The 5,734-nt window shown below is 61.3% G+C and overlaps 1 long non-coding RNA gene across 1 annotated transcript; it reads left to right on the forward strand.

Annotated features, from left to right (window-relative positions):
- Nucleotides 1-2,991: 2,991 nt before the first annotated feature.
- LOC132004486 (uncharacterized) lies at nucleotides 2,992-4,924 on the forward strand. Its single transcript, XR_009400528.1, has 3 exons — nucleotides 2,992-3,072; nucleotides 4,260-4,319; nucleotides 4,527-4,924. It is a non-coding gene; the product is annotated as an uncharacterized LOC132004486 (long non-coding RNA).
- The last annotated feature ends 810 nt before the right edge of the window (nucleotides 4,925-5,734 follow it).

Genomic DNA, 5,734 nt, shown 5'->3' on the forward strand with positions numbered 1-5,734 from the left:
TGGCTTTGACCTCGGCCTGTCGGGTGTCCCCTCCCTGACATCCTCAAGCGCAGATATCCCGTGAGGCTAACATGAGTTGGATTTCAGAGTCCCGCTCTAGCCAGGTGCTTCCAGGGTCCCGGAGGGGCCCCGAGCATGGCATTCCCAAGGTTACAGGTTTTTTTTGTTTTTGTTTTTGTTTTTTTAATGAGCTTTGCCAAAAAAAAAAAAAAAAAAAAAGCAATGTTTATGTGGCAGACACCCTCTTGGGTGACAGGGAGAGATGGGGCCCCACTGAGTCACATTCTGCTGATCCTTTGAGCCTGGGCGAGTCCCGGGGCCTACTTGCAGCCCACAGAAGTGGCAGACGGGATGTGACATCACGGCTGTGAGTGCGGAGCGGGAAGGGCAAAGGCAGAGGGACTTCGCGGATATCATTAAAATCCCTAATCTGTCGACTTTGGGTTCATCCAGGAGTCAGCCAGCGTGGGCCTGACCTAATCAGGCGAACTGTAAAAGAGGCCCAAGGCCCCCACCCCACCCCACCCGGCAAGTCAGAGACTCTGCGCCTTGCTGGCTCTTGGGAAGCAAGCTGCCAGGCGTTCCAGAGGTGCCGGCTCCTGAGCTCTGCTCACACCTCGAGGCAGCTCGGGGACCGCTCCTCCCTGAGGCCAGACAGACGGCAGACGGGTCGCGCCCTCTTCCCCTTCCACGCTGCTCCTTCTCCCCCTGCATGAGCTGACGCCATCACACAGGCGCCTGTGCCTTTCTCGCCCCTTCCGGCCACGGGGTAACCTTACTCCACTGCCCTGGAGACTCCCTTCCGTCGGGTCTGGTCTGTTGTGGGGGTCCCGTCGCTGCCGCTGGCTCAGCCCTCGCCCCGTACTCAACCCCACAGAGAGGGAGCTGCTGGGCCAACATTCTGGAAGAGTGGGCACAGCTTCCTCTCCGTATCCTGGGGTGGCTGCCACAAAGGGGCACAGACGGGGGCTCACAGCCACACGAGCTGCCTCCCTCCCAGCCCGGGGGCCAGGGTCTGAGATCAAGGTGTGTTCAAGCTGCCAACAGGATTGCACTCTCTCCAGAGGCCCCGCCAGGGGTCCTTCCTGCCTCTTCCAGCCTCTGGGGCCCCAGGAGTCCCCCCAGCCTCTGCCTCCGTGGTCACATGGCCCGTCCTCGGTCCCCCCTCCTTTCCCTTGTAAGGACACAGTCTTTGGATTTAACACCGTCCCCCCAAACATCCAGGAGGAGTCAGCTCTCTGTTCTTAGTTGAGTCATACCTGCAAAGACCTTCCCCCCCATAAGGCCCTACCTGCAGGTTACGGGGCTTAGGATGAGGACGGTTCTTTGGGGGTCACCGCCCTTCAATCCACTCCGACCCCCTCAGAGTCCTGTCCACACGTAATCAGGAGGCCTGCAGCAGGGCGTGATGGGGGAGGCAGAGTGGCCAAGAGCAGGAACAGGTCCCGAAGGAGAGGCTGCCAGGGTAGCCTCTCCGCGGGCTCACACGGAAGTCCGGACCAGGTGGCTGGGAAGGAGACTGCCCTGGGGCGCTGCGGGCGGAAGGGACCCACAGAGGCAGGCTGGGGCGAGAGCGGAGGGCTAGCGTGCCTGGGGGGAGGCGGATGACAGGGAGGCCGTGGGGACACTCCCCCAGAAGAAGAGACACTCCCCCAGGTGCTGGGGGGCGAGGACGGGCTCCCAGGGGCCTGAGCCTGTGCAGGGAAGGTCTGCCCGCCTCCGCCGGACGCAGGAGACTCCGGAGTCTGGGTGCTGACTGTCTTGTTTCTGCTCGACGTGAGGACCGGACATGCCGGGGGCCTGGGGAGGTCAGCAGGGTCTTCTCTTTCTGTCCATAACTGCTCTGAGGGTTGCAAAATGATGTCGGAGGGAGGCCTCTCGGAAGTGACAGAGCAGAGGCCGGCGGGGGGCGTCTGGAGGAAGCTGGGAAGAAAGTTCCGGGCAGAAGGGCTGTGAGGTAGGGATGGGGTGGGTGCAGCTGCCACATGGAGGGAGGCCCAGTGGTGGCCAGCGGGAGAGGCAGGGACTCGGTGAACAGAGTCCCTCCAGGGGCCGGATCCCCGCTCCTGACTCTCCATCCAACACATGCCCCCCTTGAGCAAGCCGACCGCAGCCGGGGAGCCTGAGGTGCATCTGGACAGGGCAGAGGTGTGACCCTGGGGGGCAGGTCTGACAGCAAACCCCACCGCACTGGCCAGCCACGGACTCAGGAGCAACCAAGCTGTGTGCGAGTGGGGTCGTCCCCAAGAGACCCCAGGCCGGGGAAGACGGAGGCTGGCCCCCGAGGGCTGCACGGAACCAGGACGCTCATGGCTGCGCCTCCAGTTCCCCAGGATTGCGAAATGGTCACGAAGCACGGGCTCTGGAGGCCAAGACGGTGGTTCAAGTCCCCGCTCCCCTGAATTACCAGCCGGCAACCTGGGGTGCTCCTCCCATGTTTCTGAATCTCGACTTCTCCTCAACGAGGGGTCAGAGTTGGGGGCTCTGGGGCTCGCCTCCCTGGGTCCTGGACGGTGACCTTGGACCATTGAGGTGCACCTGCCCCCGACAACGAGGGGCTTTGTTTCCCCAGATGAGAACTTGGCTGACTGTGGCCATGACCATCAGCTCAGAGTCGTGAGAGGACCGTTACCATTCATGACCCAAACGTTCGTGGCTTCGCACATTAAAGGTTTATTTCCAGTTCAGTGCAGGTCGGCAGCAGGAACTGCGGGCAGAGTCTACTCCAGGAGTTCATTCGATGACCCAGGCTCCCTCCGGCTTGTGGTCCTCTTGGGGCTTCAGAATCTTCCTCCAGATGCCCCCGCAGAGTTGCTGACGGGCCAGGCCTGGGGCGTTTCCATGCTCAGGCCACGGCCACACTAAGTGCAAGTAAGATGGGTGTGCAGATCAGCTGTGCATCCAGGAAGAGAGAGGCCAGAGCTGGACGGACCGCCCATCTCACTGCTTTGTTTTCCGCTGCGGCGGGCAGCAAGGAGAGGGTGCGGCGGGCCCGGGGCGGCCTGTCCTGTCTTTGCTGTCATCACCATCCCATGAGAGCCGACTTTGAAATCCCCAAATGAGGCTGCCAGGGTAAGTTCAGACCTCACAGGGCTCCCCACGTCCTTGGCTGTCTGTTGGCTCTCTGTGAGCAAGAGATTTTACTTTCCCGGACTTCTGTGTCTGTCCCCCCCGAGGTCTCCTCTAAATCCCTTAATCTTATTATTCCTTTGTAGGGAGGCTCCAAACATTCTTTTCATACTTAAAAAAAAAAAAAAAAAGACACATTTTTAAAAGAGCATTTTTTTTTGAAACCCCGGATCTCCAGGAGGGTCATTCCCTGTCGGGGAAGGGTTGGGGGGTCCCGCTGGGTGTGAAGAGCGTGAAAGCAGTCCTCCAACAGGTCTCCTTAAGGTGGCAGGCTGCTTGCACAACCACAGCCAGAGCAAACGCCTCGTCCCCTCCACGTCCCTTTCCAACCCTGGCCACGGGGCCAGAAGGCAGAACGTTCTCAAACCTGGCTGTGCGTTCAGCTCAGGAGAGGCACTCGCGAACATGCAGACCTCCAGGCCCCGTCTTCGTAGCCCAGATGCCGAATGCTGGGCAAGAACATCGAGGTTCTGAATTTTCAGCAGGTGCTCTCGCGAGGCGCCGCCACGGCCTGGACTCCGGAAAGCCTGGCTGCGGGGGGGAGTCGGGTGAGCCAGAAAGCCCCCTGCCTCCGGGTCGCTGGCCATCTGGCAGGGAGAATAACACACGGACCCTGGTCAGAAACCTCACCCAGGACCAAGGCCGCCGGTCACCACCCTGGGGGCGTGGCGTGCACGGCACTGGGCCTGGCCACCAGCTTTCGGCCACTGTGTGTGTGTGGGCTCCGGCTGAGGGAAGGGGCCCGAGGACTCCCGAGGTTCGGTTATTCCGTCCCGTCGCCCCGACGCGGTGGGGCCTGTAGTACAGATGGCCCTGGGGAGTCCCTCTCTCCCGCCAGCAGAGGCCGAGGAGCAGGTGCCCCCGTGCAGGTCCCTCCCGGAGGCCCTGCTGGTCCCCACACGCCCTTTTAAAAAGGTGGACGTGAAGTTCACGCGGCGTGACAGGAACCGCGTTGAGGAGAAAATTCAGGCACCTGGTACATTTCCACGGCTAAGCGCCGCCCGTGAGCCAAATTCTAAAATGTTCTCATCACCCCAGAAGGAAACTCTGCCCCCGTTAAGCATTAACTTCCCCTCTCTACCCCCAGCCCTAAATTCTGGCCACCATGGGTCTGCATTCTGTCTCTACAGATTTCCCTAGTCTTGCTCCGTGGCCTCCTGAGTCTGGCTTCTTCCAGGGGTCGTCCCAAGGTAGCGGGTGTCTGTGCTCCTGCCTCCCGTGGCTTCCCACACCCCGACCCCTTCCTCACTGCAGAGCACGGGCTGCCCTGGGGGGTGAGGGAAGTCAGGAGGCAGCTCCCGGTGGGGAGGGGAGGGCACACAGGTAGGACTCGGGCCTGGGGTGGAGGGGGCTGCCGTAAGTCCCAGGCCTTCAAGCCGGCGTCTGCCCACCCCCAGGTGAGCCTCCGGAGCAGGAAACCACAGACCCATCTCAGATGCTCCGGAGGCTGGAAGCAGCAGATGGACCCCTGCGGCCACAAGCACGGGTTCCGCCCCCTCCTCTCCTCCAGCCCCACCAGGTACACGAGCCAGCAACTGGCCTTTTATAAATAACCTCGTTTGGACCATGTTTGGAAGTCGGGGTGGATTGCTCCTCCAGGCCCCACGGATCCGCCAGACCCATTTCCTCCTGCATCAGCCCCGGGCTGGCCAGAGATGCTCGTATGATGTGGGGAGACCATCTTCCCACCAGATGGGGAACTCAGACTTCACCCAATGCCAGCCCGTGTTCCTGGGGCGTGGGGCGGTCCCCACCCCCTCCCGGCCCGGCTCCCTTCCTTCCAGGACCCAGCCCGTCCCGGAGCTCCTTACTTCCGCAGCCGCTGTGGCCCGGCGTGGGAGCGCCTGCCCGGGGCCGTCCTGCCCGTGGCTTCGGATGGGCCACTGGTTCCGGCCAGCGAGAGGCGTGACCCTGCACTGGTGGCTGGAGGAAACCGTTTATCATCACGGAAGGATCTGGCTGCTGGCATGTTTATCTAGAGGAAGGAAATGGACTCTTCATCTCCTCCAAGGGGCGTCTGGCCCGGCCCGCCATCCGCTCCGTCCGTGGGGTAACTTTAAATAACGAGTCCCATCTGTCAGTACCTGCTCACTGTCTCCTGCGGGGCTCTCGCTCCTCACTCCCTGGGTGCCGCGCTTTATTGCTGCTTCCTCCTTTAAATAAACCCAGCCATAAATCTGATCCCTGTTGGAGCTGAGCTCAGAAATCTGTCCCAGCAACGCGGGCCAGTAAGGCAAGGCTCTGTCTTCCGGCGGTGTCCAGAGCAGACGGCCCAGGACACCTGGGGGTGAGCGGGGTGCCCTCTGTGGTGCGGGAGGCTGCAGTCCCCCAGGCTCGGGGACCATGTGGTCTGATTTTCCACATTTCCAAGCCAGGGAATGAGTAGTAAAAAATCTCACCTGGCAATCGGCATGGAAATTGCTGGAATGCCATCGCACAAATCCAGTAGTCTGTGCCAGTCTGGGGTACCTCTGGCCAACAGGAGTGCTCAGCTAACAGTGCCTCCTGAATTAACAACTGTGACTTTGCACCTCCAGTGTCCTGCCAGGTGAGGTGACCCAGAGGGGAGAGCCTAGGCCGTGCAGCTTCTCTTCCACCTACACAT

This window comes from Mustela nigripes, chromosome 1 (assembly GCF_022355385.1).
Source record: "Mustela nigripes isolate SB6536 chromosome 1, MUSNIG.SB6536, whole genome shotgun sequence".
NCBI lineage: Eukaryota > Metazoa > Chordata > Mammalia > Carnivora > Mustelidae > Mustela > Mustela nigripes.